The sequence below is a fragment of the Pongo abelii genome, chromosome 7 (assembly GCF_028885655.2).
Source record: "Pongo abelii isolate AG06213 chromosome 7, NHGRI_mPonAbe1-v2.0_pri, whole genome shotgun sequence".
In the NCBI taxonomy this organism is placed as follows: domain Eukaryota; kingdom Metazoa; phylum Chordata; class Mammalia; order Primates; family Hominidae; genus Pongo; species Pongo abelii.
This window is the reverse complement of record NC_071992.2, coordinates 133,762,984-133,783,037: the sequence shown is the minus strand read 5'-3', so window position 1 is coordinate 133,783,037 and position 20,054 is coordinate 133,762,984.

Below are 20,054 nucleotides of genomic sequence, written 5' to 3'. Positions count from 1 at the left end.
ATTTAGTTTTTGCCTAATGCTTTTTTTAATGTCCCAGGATCCCATCGAGAATATTACATTTCATTGAGTTATCATATCTCCTCAGCATCTGATATGGTTTGGATTTGTGTTCCCTCCCAAATCTCATACTGAAGTGTAATCCCCAATGCTGGAGGTGGAGCTTGGTGGGAGGTGATTATGTCATGGGAGTGGTTTCTAATGGCTTAGCACCATCCCCCTAATGCTGTTCCCATGATAGAGTTCTCGTGAGATCTTGTTGTTTAAAAGTGTGTAGCACCTCGTCTCTCTCTTTCTCCTGCTTCAATCTTGTGAAGATGCCTGCTCTGGCTTTGCCTTCCACCATGAGTGAAAGCTCCCTGAGGCCTCCCCAGCCATGCTTCCTGTATAGCCTGTGGAAATGTGAGCCAATAAAAAGTCTTTTCTGTATCAATTACCCAGTCTCAGGTATTTCTTGATAGCAATGCAAGAACAAACCAATACAGCCTCCTCTAGACTGTGACAGTTTCTCAGACTTTCCTCGGTTTTGATGACCTTGACAGTTTTGAGGAGTAATAATCAGATAATTTATAGCATAATCTTCAATGGGGGTCTCTCAGATGGTGTTCTCTGGGATCTGTTTTGACTATTAAACAAATGCATGATGCTTCATCAGGAGAATATCTAGAATAAGCTTTGTATTGCCAGAGCCTAGCCATGCAGATGAGAAGAGCAATTCCTCCATGCTACTCCAGGGTCAGTATTAAATGAGTTACTTAGGAAAAGTGTACATATGTACATCAAGGACAGATATGTTCTTTTGAATGAATGAATAAAAGAACACATTTCTTTAGAAATCCTTCACCACAGAAATATCACAGACACACTCCCCCACTGATCATTATAAGAAAGTTAGAAATTTTCAGAATAATATAGTAGATGAAGCCATGATTTCAGTTAATGATAAAATTGTCATTGTGAATAGCATGTTTGTGGCCAACAAAAACAGATGTCCATATAACCATTTGGAGCCATCTAATGCCTAAAGCAATTTGTAGATAATCTCCTAAACAGATATAGTATCAAAACGTATTCATTTTCAATTAGAGGTACATCCAGGCTGTATGTCTAATTGACCAGTTAATTTCCAGGCTGTCTCAGGAGCTACTAAAATGGAGCCCTTGGTACTGCACCTCAGAATGACCTAATGTTGATAAACAAAAGAACAGATTCCTCCGCCTGTGCAAGGAACAGAGAGTTCAATGTGTTGTGTTCTTTATGCAAAATCAGGTGCCCCATCAAGCTGTTGTTGACTCAGTCTGAATTGTTAATGTGATGGTGTAAGAATGTATCATCTCCATTGAAAAGACTGACAGCTAAAATTATTATTTAAAAAAGGATATCTTTCACCAAAATGTGATATTAGAGACATGAACGTGAGGCTAAATAACCAATCATATCAGAGAAAAAAACATTATCTGATTGGAAAGCTCTTTACATAAAGAGAGGAAGCTCTTTATGATGGTTGTTCTGTAAAACACACCTAAGTTTTGGACATTTGGGAGAGTGAAAATGTCTCTTTCTAGCTTCTTCCCGAGCTCCTGGTTGCCAGGAGATTCTGTCTCAACTCTAGTGTCCACATGAATGCTGCTTTCAACCTCACCACTGGGCCATGCCTATCATCCTCTACTTTGATAACTACAAAAAAAAATCACTAATTTCTTTCCACAAGAGGAAAGAATACTCATTAGAATAAATAGGCAAGATTCATTGTACCAGGAAGGTGCTACTTGTAAGCAGCAGTCAAGGTGATCTTCCTAAACATCCTGTGGATAGTCATGGGCTGCTTTGTGCATTTCTCTGCCACGCTGTCTAGCTGACCTTGGCTCCAGGTATATCCATAATCCTGGAATAGAGCCAGAGAAGGAATCAGAAGAAGTGAGTGTTTCTGATGGTTGAGCAACGTGAAGTCTTTATTCTCAGCTAGGGCTTTCACTTTTCTTTATGGGACTTGAATTTTGAAGACCCTCATCATCTGGAAGCTTGCACTACATCAGAAGTTGGAAGCAGACTGTTATTGATTGCAGCTGCATCCTTGTTTGGCAGAGGAAGATGGGTGTAGAAAGCAAATGTAGTCCCATTTGGCAAGGACACATTCCAGGTGAACAACAGTTAGGAAAGATGCCTAGAGGCAAGGTTACCAGCCATGGAGACAGAACTGACAGTCCTAGGATAGATAATAAGTGTCTTGTCTTTTAAAAAAGAACCTCCCTCTCTCATACATAATGGAAACTAACAACTTCCTTGTGCACCCAGCTACCCTTTACTTATTGGGACCTAGGGCAAATGTGTGCATTCGCGTGTGTGTGTGTGTATGTATGTGTGTGTGTGTGTGTGTGGTGTGTTATGTATTGCAAGCCCTCCATAAGCTTCCCAGGGCTTCTCCACATCTAAAGAGGGCCTATAGAATGGTTTGGGATATTAAACCTGGAGGTATTTACCAGTCACACAACCCCTAAAAGTTCCCGATGTTATGATCTGTCTTTTTGCTGAGGCACAAATTTAAATTTTTTCCTGCAAGGTTTGAGCTATTTATATATGGAGTGAACTTTATTGCTAACTCAGCAAGCACATTGCAGTGAAGTTTTGTTACGGAAGAAAAACAACTCTTAAGAGAATAATGATTTTATTTATTTGTTAAAAAATATCCTGGAATGGATGCCATTTCAGGATGCTGGATTGAGAATGACAATGTAAAGATAAATTATTGGATGCATTTGACCACATGGAGAATAGTGTCAGCACAGAGGTGGCAGTGGTGATGGTGGAATAGTGTAGATCTGCCAGAGGTGTAGGAAAGAGTCAGTGATTGGACACAAAAAAATTAATCAAATGAAAAAAAACAAGACACTGTAAACTCTAGGAAAAACAAAAATTTCTATAAGAAAGGATGTTTTGCTCAGCAGAGTATAATATTCCTATAGTCATAAAATATAAACAAACAGTACTATTTAACCAGAAGTGTGAATAGTAATACTCTTAAAGGATACTTATACGGATGACAGTATGTGTGTCAGTGTATGCGAGGAGGAAAGCTAACCTTTATCTAACAAAGTATAAGTGGTCAATGCTATTAAACCAACACATAAAAAATATAAGAATAAATACATTATAAAGTTATGGAGGTACATTCTGAAAGAAACAACTAAGAGAGCCAAAAGTTGTTGATAGTGGGAAATATAACCACTGTTTTCTACCATAAACCTTTTACTGCTATTTGATTTTTCAACAACTTTGTGCATTACTTTGATAAAAATCAAAGTAGGTTTAAAAAATAAGGAGCATGGATAAATTTGTTTAAAAAGATATTGAATAGATCTGTGCAACTGATGACTGGTTCTTATCCAGAAAATAGAAGTCTGGGACAAATTAAAAAGTGAACCATGCTGTATTAAAATAAAAAGCATCTGAAGATGTTGCCTAAATATTCAATTATACTTATACTTATTGAATTTTGGGGGGAGAAGAGAATATGTTATTATCTTTTTGTATTTGGAAATTCTTGAAGATCTTTGATTACATTCCTATGAACATCAAAGATTTATTAAACTAAATACTAACAAAGCAACTAAATTTTGAAGCTATTTCTGACATCGGAAGAAGTCCATACTTCACTGAGATGTTTTGGAGATTGCTTTGGATAGAAGCTTCCTCTGGTCCATTTAAGTGTTTGTAGATATCAACTTCTGGTGAAAAATATCGGGAAGATCAAGAGACAAGGTACCAAAGCCAAAGGGCTAGGTGTCGCTGCCATGTCTTGAGGATTTCTTTTTTTTGTTTTATTTTTAATTGACACATAATAATTGTACATATTTCTGGGGTACAGTGTGATGTTTTGATACATGCATAAAATGATCAAATTAGGGTAATTATCTTCTTGATAATTTCTAAGATGATCAGATAAAGAAGTTCAGGCACTGCAGCGTGAATTAACAGAAAGACTTCTTTCATCAAATATTGCCATCTATGCTACTTTTCCTTTTTTTGAGACAGGGCCTTACTCTGTTGCTCACTCTGGAGTGCAGTGGTGCAATCTCAGCTCACGGCAACCTCTACCTCCTAGATTCAAGTGATTCTCACGCCTCACCCTCCTGAGTAGCTGGGATTACAGGCATGAACCATCACACCTGGCTAATTTTGGTATGTTTAGTAGAGATGGGGTTTCACCATGTTGCCCAGGCTGGTCTCGACCTCCTGGCCTCAAGTGATCCGTCCGCCTCAGCCTCCCAAATTGCTGGGATTATAGGCGTGAGCCACTGTGCCCAGCCTATAAGTATAAGTGGTTAATGCTATTAAATCAATACATTAAAAATATAAGAATAAATACATTATAAAATTATGGAGGTATATTCTCAAAGAAGCAACTAAGAAAGCCAAAAGTTGTTGACAGTGGGAAATATAACTGCTGTTTTCTACTATAAACATTTTACTGCTATTCGTATTAAAATAAAAAGCATCTGAAGATATTGCCAAAATATTCAATTATACTTATTGAATTTTGGGGGGAGAAGAGAATATGTTATCATTATCTTTTTTACATTTGGAAAAGGTAAAAAATGTAAAACGTAAAATGCTACTTTTGAGGAGCATAACCACTATGTTGTTAAGCAAGGTGCATATTTACAACTGCTTAGCGGAATGACTAAATCCACAAACTCTTTCAGCATGAGTTGGAAACTGCTAAAATTAAAAAAACTTCCAAACTACCTAAACATTTAACATTTTTTAAAGAAAGAAAAAAATCAATTTCCTTGAACAAAGTTAAAGGTAAATTTGTGTCACTTTTGAAAAATGTTGACTCTTTTGTTGCAAAAATAATGTAACTGCAACTGTTGCCTTTACTGGCAAGAAAGCAGCAACACACATTCAATCTTGAAGGAGTAAAGATAAAGGGCAGGTCATCCTGCATCCTCGTTAGGCAAAGCTTGCTGACAGTGTCTTCATGGCTCTTTAAATAGATGGTGACATGCCATGGCCCCTTCTCTATCACTTGAAACTGTAATTCACCCCCAAGTTATAAAATGACAGAGCTGGTCAAAGAGCAAGGCTGATGGCAGCTCCCGTTTGGTGCATTTTATCATCTTTGCTGACTTCCAGAAAGCCACCTCCTCCACCTTCAGTAGTTCTACTTTCTCCGAATGACCACTCAAGGTAGCCTCTGCAAGGTGAGATCAGCTGCATCACACTCTCCAGAGTGTTAACAGAAAAGAAGGACAAGGAAATCGAAGCAGCAGTCTCTTTTGTTGACATTTCCAAACAGGGACATTTCAGTCTCCAAGGCATCTCACTGGGGAGAGAAGATACCAGTGCAACAGGACAGAGGTTGACAATGTTCTCCAGTTTCCAGATTTATACAGGACTGGTGAGGAACAGCTGCTGCCAGTGCTGAAATGACACATGAGCCCTGAGCACCAGCTGGACAGCATCTTCTTGCAGGGAACCTAGGGAAAGGCCTTTCTGCCTCTCCTTCATTGTCAACTTAGGCAATGAAGTTTACTCCCCCTTGTTTACTCCAGAGGCCCTGGCGAATGCCTTAGGCTGCTGTGAAACTTCAGAAGAGACGAGCTCAAATAATTTAGGATGCTGATTCCTTCTCTATTGACTGATGGGTATTTTTGTTTGTTTGTTTGTTTGTTTTTGAGATGGAGTCTTGCTCTGTCACCTGGGCTGGAGTGCAGTGGCACAATCTCGGTTCACTGCAACCTCTGCCCCCTGGGTTCAAGTGATTCTCCCACCTCAGCCTCCTGAGTAGCTGGGATTATAGGTGCCCGCCTCTATGCCCAGCTAATTTTTTGTATTTTTAGTAGAGACGGGGTTTCACCATGTTGGTCGGGCTCGTCTTGAACTCCTGACCTCGTGATTCACCTGCCTCGGCCTCCCAGAGTGCTGGGATTACAGGCGTAAGCCACCACGCCTAGCTGACTGATAGGTATTAATACTAGTAACTACTTCATGGTATTGTTATAAAGATTAAATTATTAATTAATCATAACAATTAATTATATTAAGTTATTAATTAAATGTAAGATGATTAGAAGAATCTGTGGCACAACAAATGTTAGCTATCATTATTAGCAATAGTTGTGGCAGGTTGTAAGAAATGAACTCATAGTTCTCCCAAGGAGGCAGCTGGGTGACTGGACTACTTTGTATTATCTGGTTGATATAAAGCATCACAGATCCTCTGAATAAGGATTTCTGTGCTGGAGGAAATGGATCAATGTGCACAGAACCCTGCAAATGAAGCCTGGAGAGGTTATGGAAACCAAAACTATTAGAAGTTGGATATTGGCTACAGAATCATTGGATGTTGGAGAATAAATGTTATTCATTATCCATTCATTAATATTTTTGAGTCTTTGGTTCAAGCTTTTCTTTTATAGTTGAGAAATCTGAGTGGCCAGGAGGTTAAATCGACTTCTCAAAAGACATGCAGTTAGTGGGAGTCACCAAGAAAGCCTTTGTCCATTATAACACACCGTCTCCTACTATGAAAGGAGGATCTCCGAAATGGAAGACATACTCTTCCTGAGGTTGTACCCAGTTTTGAGCCTTTCCACGTATACCAATAGGACAAGTCTGAAGTACTTGAGAAGGGGAGCAGGTGGCTCTGGGCACATGGATCAGGGTATCCATGTCATATCACAAATGATAACTAGTCATAGTAGTGATGATGCAGTGAAGTGGTAATGAGCTAGGGCTCTGGTTCAAATCCATGTTTATCTAACTCTTGAATTTTTTTTTGAGACAGTCTCATTCCATCAACCAGGCTGGAGTGCAGTGATGCGATCTCAGCTCACTGCAATCTCTGACTCCCAGGTTCAAGAGGTTCTTGTGCCTCCACCTCCTGAGTAGCTGAAATTACACATGCGCACCACCACTCCCAGCTAATTTTTGTAATTTTATCAGAGATGGGGTTTTGCCATATTGGCCAGGCTATTTTCAAACTCTGGACCTCAAGTGATCCTCCTGCCTCAGCCTCCCAAAGTTCTGGGATTACAGGCCTGAGCCACCACGCCTGGCCTGATTTTTTAAAAATGTGTAAAACCTGGTTAATTATGGTATCTACCTTATAGAATTCTGAGAATTAAGACAGTTAGAGTGTAGAAGGTGCTTGACCCAGATCTAGGTAACTATTCAATAAGTGTTATCTCCTAAGAGGGATTCCTTCCAGTGTCTGAGAAACATGGATAATAATTGTCAGAGCCATGATTTGAAGACAAGATTCTCGGGAACCAACTAAAGCCTTCTGACATGTATACTTAATTCAGGCAACTGCAGGGCAAAGCAGAACTGAGATGGAAAGAAAGGGAAACGTTTGTAGCCTTGTGTCTCAGATACTGCTCAAAGGTTCACATTAGACTCCAAACTTAAGAAAGTAAATTTAATTCTATACTTGGCACTATGGTTGGAATGAGACACAAAATATGTTGCCGAGTCTCTTGGTCCCCATATGGACAGGTCCCCTTAATTGCCAGAATTCTCTTGCTCTGTGTACATGGGAGCCCAAGGGAGAAGCTAAGAGTGAGACTTGGCCCAGGCACCTAGGGAAGTGGAAAGCAAGAGCTGGACCCTTACTTTTAACGATGATGCCTCAGGCAGTCACTTAGCATGTGAGAGCCAAGGTCTGCTTGGCTAATGTCTTCCTTGGGTAGGATGAGTGGGAACAACCTCTCTGGAAAGAGGGCAGCTGAAGAATAGAAGAGAAACCAAGGCCCAGTAATAATCAGCTGCAGAACTAGGGCACTGAACAGGTAAACAGAACTCCCACGAGCTATCAAGGCAATTTATATCTTAGGAACAAAGTTAGATCCAGAAACTTGTAATATGTGATCTGGAGATCTGGTACGTTTCCCACCAGTGCATAGCCCCCTCTCTCACCATAGCGCAGCCTTTGTTCATTCAACAGGTGGGAGGGATAGCATTAGGTGATATACCTAATGCTAAATGACGAGTTAATGGGTGCAGCACACCAACATGGCACATGTATACATATGTAACAAACCTGCACGCTGTGCACATGTACCCTAAAACTTAAAGTATAATAATAAAAACAAACAAACAAACAAAGAAAACAAATGCTACTACCGGCCAAGTGCTGTTCTAGGTGCTGAGGATGTGATAGTGTTGATGTTGTTGTGGCTGCTGCTGCTGTTGTTTTCTGTTTTGTTTTTGTTTAAAATGTGAACATAGCTTATAGATCTTACATTTTAATGGTGAAGACAGACAACAAACAAGTAAAGAAATATATAACAAAGTGCTGAGCTGTGATGTGAAAAAAATAAGCAGGGTAAAAAATAGAAAATGTTTGGGGTTAGCTATTATAAACTGAGCTGGCAGAGAAGGCTTTCTGATGGATGACATCTGAGCAGAGAATAATAAGAATGAACAGGCAGCTATTTGGGGAAAGAGAATTTCAGGCAGAGGCAGAGAGAGAGAATGGCAAGTTCAAAAGGCCTGAGGCACATACGTGTGTCTGGTCACAAAAGGGATGGAGCAAGAAAATGGGGTGGAGTCAGGGTAGAGGGTACAAGAGGAAAGTGTAGGGGAGGAAGTCAGAAGAGTAGCAGGAAGTGGAGTATATGGGGTCTTGATGGCAGAGAAGCATGATTTGCATTCTGAAATGGGAAGCGTCAGTTCTCATTCATGTTTTAATAGGATTATTTCATCTAAGACAAAAGCCAAAATGTTTGGCTCCTAAGTGTTGTCCAAAGAAGAGTCTGTCAGTTTTGAAAAGGAAAAACTAAAGTGGAGGGTACTTGCAAGGAAGGAGAGGTTGTATTAACATTCCTTCAAATTTCAGATGAACATAATTCTTGCACTTGTAGAGTCTGCTTTAAAGCACAGTGGGATAACCATCTATCAATCCCTCTCTTCTATGGGATGGAGGAAAAGAGCAGGAGGTTGTGATGTAGAAAATTCAAAAATAAGGATGGATTCATTTAAAGAACATCTGAGAAAACCATTTGGAAGCAATGATTATAGAAATTAATTTGTGTTATGGCCAGGCAATGGAAAAAGGAGGCAAGAGCCCAGGGGTTGGCATGTAAAAGCCATCTTAGTATTTGAAACTTTCCAGAAATGGTCTCCAAAGTGAATAACCCACATGTGAGTAACAGGTGACTGAAACACAATAGCAAGACAGCATTTAAGATGGAAGAAACTCCACAACTCACAAAGCGATTTTAAAAAGAACCCAAATGCCCATCAGTGATGGACTGGATAAAGAAAATGTGGCACATATATACCATGGAATACTATGCAGCCATAAAAAAGAATGAGATCATGTCCTTTGCAGGGACATGGATGAGCTGGAAACCATCATTCTCAGCAAACTAACACAGAAACAAAAAACCAAACACCACATATTCTCAGTCATAAGTGGGAGCTGAACAATGAGAACACATTGACACAGGGAGGGGAACATCACACACTGAGGCCTATTGGGGGGTGGGGGGAAAGGGGAGGTAGAGCATTAGGACAAATATCTAATGTATGTGGAGCTTAAAACCTAGATGATGTGTTGATTGGTGCAGCAAACCACAGTGGCACATGTATACCAATGTAACAAACCTACATGTTCAGCACATGTATCCCAGAACTTAAAGTAAAATTTAAAAAAATTAGCTTAAGCCTCCTCAAAGAGACAAGAGTCTAGAAAACTATCAATATAATGATCTTAGGAAGACAAACATAGCAGTGCTTCAGTCTTTCCTTCCCCATGACTTCACCTGTTATAAAAGCATATCCTCTGGATTGTTGATATAAAACACTTGTCTTTAACACCTCAGAATCCTCTCCCATACTATGTCCTTAATATGGGAATCCCTGGCTTTGTGACATCCTTGGCCCTTTGAATCATGGAATCACCAATATGTGTAATCCCCAAACATGGGCGCTACCATAATAATTCCCAACCCTGAAAGCTGGGCACTGAGCCCAGCTTTGGTCAGCAGTCTATAGAGCTCAGACTCTGCAGTCAGATTCCCCAGGCATTGAATCCTGGCTTCCTATTTGCTCATTGGGCTTAAATGTCCCTAGATTTCCACATTTGTAAAATAAGGGGAAATAATATAGTACTCATGAGGCCTTAATGTAACACACACACACACACACAGTAGTACAGGATAAAAGACTTCCTCAGTCAATGTCAGTTATTAATATTACTAGTAATATTGGTGCATAGTTCTCTTATTTTTCTTTCTTTTCTTCCTTCTTTTCCTTCTTTCTCTTAAGATTTCTTTTTTCTTGTTTCTTTTTTTCTCATGATCATTACTTTTAATGGCAAAAACCACAATTACCTTTGCACCAACCTAATATTATCATAATATTCTGGGAATAGGCTGTAGACCCATGTGATTTTGGTAAATAATGTGGCATGGTGGTGAGTAGGATCCAGGCTGTCAATGTCAGTACTTTATGAGACTGAACACCCCTTCTTACAACTCCTGTCTTAGAAGGCAGGTAGGTGGAGAAAGGGGCAATAGGGAGGGTCTTGTGAACAAAGGAGAAAAGAGGGGGAAGATGGAAAGAGACATGGATAAAAAGGAGCCCCAGAGAATCCTCAGGGTGACATGCCCACAGTGTAAAGAGTATGAACAGGAAGTTATCTCCTTGAGCGCTTTACCATCTTAGGATGGGGAGAACGTATCTTCAATCATAACCACTACTGTGGTTGATAACACCAAACATAACTCTGTGTTTTCGGAAGGCCTGCTTTTGTATGAATAAAATTCTTGTAGGGCACTGGAAAGGATAGGAAGATATAAAAATGCAGTGGAAAAGGAGACCTGGAGAGAAACAGAAGCCTTTAGGGAAAAGAGATGAGCACATATTGATGCAATGTTAGCAAATGGGCTGTCTGCGAAGCAGATTAAAAAGAGCGTAACTCACTTGAGGAAAGTCAGAAGAGGCTCTCCCTGTGGGGAGCAGCCACGTCATCTTCCCCATGACAACTTACCATCTGGCTGGCTGGCAGTTTTTCTTCAAGTGCTAGATAGTATTGAGAAGGAAGAAAATCCTTACTTTTTGTTTTTCAGGTGATACCAGGAACTGCAGAGAGAGGTTTTCATCTGGAACTCAGAAAGGAAAAAGTTGACCCGGAACTGAAGGAATGAGCTAATTGGATGGGGAGGCTTAGGGGCATGGACAACCAGCTTGGAGTCTGAGTCGTTAACCCACTGAGCCATCAGTCTCAGGACAAAAGCGAGTGCCTTCACCTCATTCCCTTAAAGCCTGTAGTCTGACCCACAATAGAAAGAGAGTTTCTGTTCTGCAGCATCTCGCTATGTGTACTCAGGCAATTTACATATCCCCTCAAGGACTTAGTTTCCTAATCTGCAAAATGGGTGACAGAAGAATGATCAGGTTATTGGTGTCCACTGGAAGTCACTCAAGTACAAACAGATGAACGGACTGGGAGCGTGGAAGAGAGCTGTGTTTTTGCTTTCCCTGCATCCACCCACTTTTTCATCCAGAACATTTCTGTTTCCTATGTGGATTATGTGTCTGCATCCCAGGGTGATATTAGGTCTGAACAAAGGACTTCAAAGCTAAGATGGAAAACCCACTGGCTTTGGCAATCTCTAGGGTTGCTTCTACTTATTTTCTGTTTCTGCTTGTCATGAAGTCACAAGAGAGAATGTTGTGCTGAAGACATGATGGGAAAGGGGCCCAGATAGAAGTTAATCTAAAAAACGAGTGTGCCAAGAATAGAAGAGTTTTGGGTGAGGGGACCCTCAGGTCTTGCTTAGAAGGTGGTAGTGGAAAATTCCACACCTCACTGGAAGGGGCTGTTTCTTCCTGCCTCCTTCACTTTGATCTCTCTCAAATGTAAAACCGATCCTTCCCACCCCAGAATTGGGCCAAATCTGGTTTGAAGCATCCATTTCTTGTGAAGAGTCTGTCCTGTGGTGTGTAATTTAATTTAAATATATTATCAAAGACAGTATAATAAAAATAGGTGCTGCTGGTTGCCCTAATTGGGATACACGTTACAGGAAATCGTTCACAGAGTTTAATCAAAGAGCCACACTGCAAGGAAAGTTACTACAAGCATCTACCTGTCTTTATCTACAATTGACCCCAGAAGTTTAGACATTAGCGTGTTTTTATAAATGGGTTTACACTGATAAAATTGCTGGTATTCAAAATATGTGGTTTGGCTAGAACTATGACAAATGTTATAGAAACCCTTCTGCACTTGTTTAAGGCAAAATAATCCAGGGAACTCAGTAGTCCATATTCTTCGCAGTGGTACCAAAGCTTGATTCTGAAACTGTCCTTTGTATAGCAACTGATTCTGAGATTGCTGGATTCATCTTCAAAGATTAACAGGGGCTCATGCCTGTAATCCCAGCACTTTGGGAGGCTGACGTGGGCGGATCACCTGAGGTCAGGAGTTTGAAACCAGCCTGGCCAACATGGTGAAACCCCATTTCTACTAAAAATACAAAAATTAGCTGGGTGTGGTGGCGGGTGCCTGTAATCCCAGATACTTTGGAGGCTGAGGCAAGAGAATTGCTTGAACTTGGGAGACGGCTCTTGCAGTGAGCTGAGATTGTGCCACTGAACTCCAGCCTGGGTGATAGAGTGAGACTCGGTCTCAAAAAAAAAAAAAAAGAGGGAAAAGAAACAGATTAACAGAATCCCTGCTTCCAGAACACTGTTACTTTTGCTTTATGCAAAGACATGGTCAGGATAATTAAGAGGGCAAAGATTTGAGATTTATCCAGTTTATAAGGCAGATTGTATGCCTTTTTAAAATTCTATTGCTAATAAACACTTTTATGAATGGCAAGCTTTGTTTTGCTTCCTGCTTCTGATAGAACCTGGGAACAAAGTTTTAGAGGCAGAAACTTACACCTTTTCTACTCAATGGATGGTGCATGCAACCATCAGCAGGGCCACTCTAGACCTACTGAATTAATAAATGTATACTAACAGGATCCCAGGCAATTCATAGCCAAGTTAAAGTTTGAGGAGTTCTGTTACAGACTTCAACTACTAACTCTAGACAGTTATTGATATCTATCTAATAATCCAATAATCATCAAACACAAGATTGGCTTACACTAATTTGCAACAGATAGCAAGAAGAAGAGCTTCCCAGGATTTTATGTTGTGAGCCATCTGAAGGGAACTTGGAAGCAGGGTAAAACAAAACCAAGAAAGAAAATAAAGCTTAGCAGGGGCTGCAAACTCAGATAACTACATAGACAAGGCCAGTTAGGAAAACAAAGTGAGAATGACGGAAACTATCGCAACTGGAGAATTCATGCCTCTTCCATAAACAACTACCATTACTCAGCTCTGGATTGGTGCCACACAGAACGTGGGCCTGAACTTATGATTTTGTTTCAGAAGCTCAGAATATACATTTTAATGAAAAATTCCCTTTTATTCAATGAGGCCCAATAGACTAAGTCTAATTCTATTATCTAAAAACAACTGAACAAACTCAGTCACCAAGTTCTTCAAAGGGCCCACAGCAAGTCACTTCTTTCTGTATTTCTATTTGTATATTCCTTTCATGGGCTATTATTAGAGAACATGTAATTTTCCAAATTCATTAGAATAATAATGATATGCTTGGGAGACCTGAGCCAAGACTCTGAGCCTGCATTGCTGATTTCAATTGGAGATGATATCCTTGGACAGCCAGCAACCTGCAGCTTGCCAATGGGGCTTCAATTTTTTGACAGGAAATCTGAGAGCTTGAAGACCACAGTATTTCATGGCTATCTGAACAGGTAGCTACTATAAGCTTTGCAAGTTGGCAATATACAATTGAGTTCAGAGTTAGTGTGTTTGATTAGTAGAGTGTTATTTCTCTGGGGAGACACAGGGCATTGGGTGGTGGAAGCTCTTAGAACCCCCAGGTAAATGTAATGAGCTGCTTCCCTGTCAATATGCCCGACACTTGAATTTTTTTCAATGCATTGTCTAGAGACTACCAGCATTAGAATTTCTTTATCTTGTAAGATGCAGAATCGCAGGTCTGAATACAAATCTACTAAATAAAAATCCTGGGAGTAAATTCATAAAAGAGCATTTTAACAGACACCCCAGATGGTTGTTATGTATATTAAAATTGTTGAGCTATAGCATTTCCATGAGACGATGTTTGGTAGTAGCCAATTGATCCCCGTTTCTACCAAGGATAGAAAGAAAATAAATGTACTTTCTCTGTTGCAAGAATTGGAGTGTGGAGGAAGTGACAGTAGTATTAGGATGCTCCTATGATGTTATTATGCCAGGGAGCCAACACCCCTGGTTTATGTTAGGTATGTCTGGGCTATAAGCCAGTTCTTTAGGGGAAAAGAATGTTCTGACTTGTATTTTCCTATTTCAGTGGTGTAAATACTCCTGCCGTGGCTTTCTTGTTACCAACATGGTGTTTCTGAACACAAAGTTGGGAAGGGGTGGGCAGAATGGGCTCTCAAGAGCCTGTGCCAGTTCGTTCCAGCTCGTCACAGAGGAGGCCCTCTCAAAGCAGACCCAGAAATAGATCTAAGTTCAGGGAACAACGGCAATGTTACAAAACAGGAATAATTTTAACCAACTGGAAATTTATATCAAATCCCAGTGTCATGTTTCAGATGGCTAGGTTGAACTAGGCAGAAACTTCCTTTACTTAAATGAAGTTAGTTTATAGATCTGGGATGGATTTCTTGAAACTGAGTGTCTGAATCTCCTGTGGATCTTGTTAAAATGCAACTTCTGGTTCAGTAGGCTCTGAGGGGTGATCTGAGATTTTGTGTTTCTAAGAAGCTTCCAGGTGAGGCTGATGATGCTGGACCATGGTCCATATTTGGAGAACCTCAGCCTAGACTCAAAGCGACTCACTGTGCCTTTTCCCTGGAATCCTAACCAAAGCCTCAAAAGTTACCACTCTAAGGGGCTAAAAAGCTGTATCCTACCTAATCAGCTTGGGAGGAAATGGAAACAGAGAGCTCTAAACACTAAAAAAACTGTCCTGGCATTTGGCTTTATTAGTTTAACAGTGTTCTTCCCCAAGGATGTAGTAACTGGAATAGGAGGAAAGACTTTGGCATACAGACCAAAATAAAGGGCAATTCCCTATCTGTGTGAGTGACTTAAAAAGGAGATCATGAAAAAAGCTGACTGTGAAATCTGCTTTACTAGAGATGATTATAGACATGATAAAATGATTTACTAGAGATGATTATAGACATGATAAATCAATTGCCCATCACAGACATGATAAATCAATTGCCCGTAGCTGCCACATGGGACATGGGAGCTCTAGGAATGTCCACTGAAATTAGGGGTTCTGCCTGATGTACCACTTTAGAGCTCCTAAAACATTTCTGAAGAGTTTTGAAGAGTTGAGAGCCAAGAAATCCAAATGTGTTACTGACATAATAAATCTCTCCTCTATTTGTCTGAACAATACAGAGTTTGTGAGTGTTTATGGGTAATGCTAAGCATTGTGCTAGATGTTTCATTTACATTTCCTCTAAATTCCTCACCAATTATGAGGAGTGGGTATTATTGTCCCCATTCTCAAATGAGAAATTGAGTCTCAGTGAGATAACAAAATGTGCCTAACGCCAAGGTGCAAGTGACAGAGCCAGGATTCCAACCCAAGTCTGCTTCTGATTTTGTGTGTGTGTGTGTGCTTCTTCTTGTATATAAAACTTTTGAGACTATGTATTATGGCTCTCTCTTCTTTATTTCACCATTGACTACCCAGGGATGGGTGTGTGTGTGTACATGCATGTGTGTGCATGTGTTTATATATACAAAAAATGTATACTCAACTTTGTTTATCAGGCTCTCAGAGAATAACTTTGCAAATGGAAATAAAAGTTTTAAATCCGTATTACATACCTATTTATATTATTTATATGTTCATATAGGTGAATGTGATGTAAATAATTCCAATATTATTTTATAATTTTTTTTTTTTTTTGAGATGAAGTCTCACTCTGTCGCCAGTTTGGAGTGCAGTGGCATGATCTTGGCTCACTACAACCTCCGCCTCCCGCATTCAAGTGATTCTTCTGCCTCAGCCTCCCGAGTAGCTGGGACTATAGTCGCCCACCACCACGCCCAGCTAATTTTTGTAGTTTTAGTAGAGATTGGGTTTCACCATGTTGGCCAGGCTGGTCTTGATCTCTTGACCTCATGATCCACCAGCCTCAGCCTCCCAAAGTGCTGGGATTACAGGCATGAGCCACTGTGCCTGGCCATTTTATAATTTTTGCATATAATTTTCAATATTATATGCAACTGTTAGAATCTATTAATGATGCACAAGAAAATGTATATGTGGTATGGTATGAGAATGCATCTGGACCACTCAGAGAGAAATCAACAAACCAACAGAAGAATGGAGTTGAAGATGTTTTGTACATTGCAATTGGCACAGGACTGAAGGACATTTAAAGACTTGACAAATGTCTTGACTCAGTGGCAAGTCTGAGTCAAGTTAGGTATAAGAAGCCCTCCTCAAACTCCAGGAGTTTGAGCTCAGTCCACGCAAAATCTGGATGACTTTCTATTCCCCAAAGGGAAGTCAGCTCAGTTCCCTAGAGACCTCAAACTCAAGGACACTCAGGGAAGGGTGTCAGATTCCCCATGCTTTAAAGGGAGCATCTCAGCTCTATCATCACCAACAGTCTCCCTGATAACCTTTCAGCAGCCCTTTCAAGGTCATGGCACTGATATTAAAAGTCGTGGGCTGTAACTACCTGAGAAAGGATTTCCCTACCTCTTTTGCTTGGCGTGGGGTAAAAAGTATGTGGGTTTTTGTTTTGTCTTACTTAAAAATATTTATTCAATTTTAATTGACAAAAATTGTACATATTTCTGGTGTGCAACATGTTTTGAGATATACACACATTTTGAAATTATTAAATCAAGTTAACATATCCATCACTTCACATATGGAGAAGATTTAAGATCTACTCTCAGCAACTTTCAAGTGTACATTCCATTATTATTAACTACAGTCACCATGCTGTACAATAGATATCTAGAAGTTATTTGTCTTGTCTAACTGAAGCTTTATACCCTTTCACCAACATCTCCCCACATTCCTCTCCTCATCCCCAACGCCTGGTAACCACTATTCTATTCTCTGCTTTTATGAGTTGAATTGTTTTAGGTTCCACATATAAGTGAGATCATGCAGTATTTATCTTTCTGCAACTGCCTTATTTCACTTAGCATAATGTCCTCCAGGTTCATCCATGTTATCACAAATGACAGGATTTTCTTCATTTTTTATGGCTGAATAGTATTCCCATTGTGTTTATGAAGCATATTTTTTCATTCATATATCCACTGATGGACACCTAGGTTGATTCCGTATATGGGCTATTGTGAATAATGCTGCAGTGAATATAGGGGTGCCAATATCTTCTCAACAAGCTAATTGCATTTCCTGTGCATATAGACCCAGAAGTGGGATTTCTAACAGATCTATTTTTAAATTTTTGACAAACTTCTGCATTGTTTTGAAAAATGGCCGTATTCATCGACAATCCCATTCGTAGTGTGCAAGGGTTGGTTACCTTTTCTCCACGTTCTCACCAACACGTGTTATGTTTTGTCTTTTTGATAATGGCCATTCTAACAATTGAGGTAATATCTCACTGAAATTTTGATTTGCAATTCCCTGATGATTAGTAATGTTAATCGCCTTTTCATATACCTGTTCGGCCATTTGTATATCTTCTTTTGAGAAATTATTTAGGTCATTTGCACATTTTTAAATCAGGTTATTTGTTTTTTTGCTATGAAGTTGTTTGTGTTGGTTCACACTTTGTGAAAAGAGACTCAGTTCTAGCTATATCAACTTCTAACTTTGATAATATGCCAGATACTGTTGGTGTTGTTTCAGTTACCACTTCTCTCCCCTCCCTCCCTTTCTCTCCTCTTCCTCCCTTTCTTCCTCTATTCCTTCCTTCCTTCCTGACAAAACCATCCTCCAGTAATGGTGAAAATGCTATATACTCACTTTCCCATCATCCCTTACAGCTACAGATGGCCATGTGCCCATTTTGCCAAATTAGATTTAAGGAGAAATCTGTTAGGGGGCCCTGGGTAAATTTTCTGTTACGATGGAAAGGATGTTGCAGGAAGAGAAGCCTTTGCACCCTTTCATTTGGCCTGTGGTCTTAGCTATGTAAACAAGTAATGTCTGGAGCTGCTGCAGCCATCATATAACCATAAGACTAGAAGCTTGCAAACTAAAAGCCAACACACCAAGAAAGGATGCGTGGAAGGATGGGTAGAGCCAGGGTCCTTGGTGTTATCATTAATCGCTGATTCAGCCCTGAGACTAAGACTTTCAAACTCTTTGTTATGGGGGATAACTTGAAATGAATTTTGTTTAAGCCATTGTTAGGTATGGTTACCTGTGGTTTAAAGCACCCTCAGTGATACCCAAGTTATGTAATCTCTCTGAGCCTAAAGTTCCTCATCTAAAAAGTGAGGCTAACATCACCCAGGAGAGTTACTAGTATTAGAGAATTTGGTCCACATAGTGTCACCTGATGTAATGTGTGTACTCAATGCAGGTATTCAGTACATTTTAGCTAAATGTGAAGAAAATTCATAGTATTAAGCAGTTCTTTTGGCCGATATGAATATTGGTACAGCTACTTGATGAACCTTCTGATGTAGAGCATGAATAGACAGTACAATGATTTTTTTTTGCTTTACACTGCTTTATATTATTACTTTTTATATAAATGTCATGTGTACAGCAATATTCATACCTACATTTAAGTATTTTTTTTCAACCATACTTTTCAGTGCTTTGTTAGGGAACTATTTTTCCCTTCTCTGAGAAAGCAGGTTTATCACAGTAGAGTTTAAAGGCTCAGAAAATAGTCTGTTTACTTACATTATCTATCCATTTAAAAGATCTCTCTTCATGTGTCTAGGCTAGTTTAAGCCTCATGATATCAGATTTTCCTGGTAACATTTCCCAAGTTTTTACTAGCTTCAGCAGGCCACAGACTTACCAGACCTTGGACAGGATGTTCATTGCTCTAATATGAAAATATTGCGAAACCCATTTTCCTCCCAGATAAGGGAAATGAGCTTGCTGGCAAAGCTGCTTTCTTCTGTCCCTTCAGAAGTGGCTGCTCTCACAGACTCTTGGGTAGTTGCTGAATTCAGCTTTATTTTTCTGCTTCTTAGAAAGCAATCAACTTGTCTATGAAAATCATCTTCCATTGTCAGGCCAACAATGGCCCTTATAGTCTTCTCTCTGTCTTAAGTGGAATTGAAAAGGCATCGGTCTCTTCCAATTCCAAAGGGGAAGAAAGAGCCGAGGCTCTGCTCCTGAAGTGCCTGAGTAAAGTACTCCTGTGCCTTTCTTCCTTTTCCGCAAAGTGTACAAAATTGCCCTCCCTCACTGGATAGTTTTCAAGAGGGGCAGAATTGACAACTTCTTATATAATATTTTCCTCTTATTTATTTTTTGCAGTACACTACACTTCAAGATGCAGAGATATACTTCTACGGTAAAAGTGGCTGTGGCAGCTGGTTTGGCATCAGCTGGTGCTGAATTGACAATCTACTGGGGAAGGGAGCTGGCACACACATCCACACTGGTCATACAGGTTAAGGTCATATGATCGTGGCATCTCGCTGAATTCAGATCCAAAATATTAGTCAAAATACAGCTTTCATAATTCTTATTAACTCCTGGAGGCAGAGATTCAATACTTTTAGAACATTCTGGAACATACCTAGTCAAGCAAGCCACTCCTTCAAGAGTGAAACATAGTACCTATGAGCATAGATTTTACAATAAGAGTGATCTGAATTTGAATCTTGCTTCCGTCACTTACTAGTTACATGTCCTGAAGGCAAATTATTTAACCTCAATTTCCTCATTTGTAAAACAATGGTTTTAATAAAACCTGCCTGTATACCCAAATCCCCAAGTGTAAAAGAATCTGCATGTACCCAAGTACTGAAGTGGGCCCTGCAGATACATGGGTTTCATATCCCATAAATGCTCTATTTTTAAT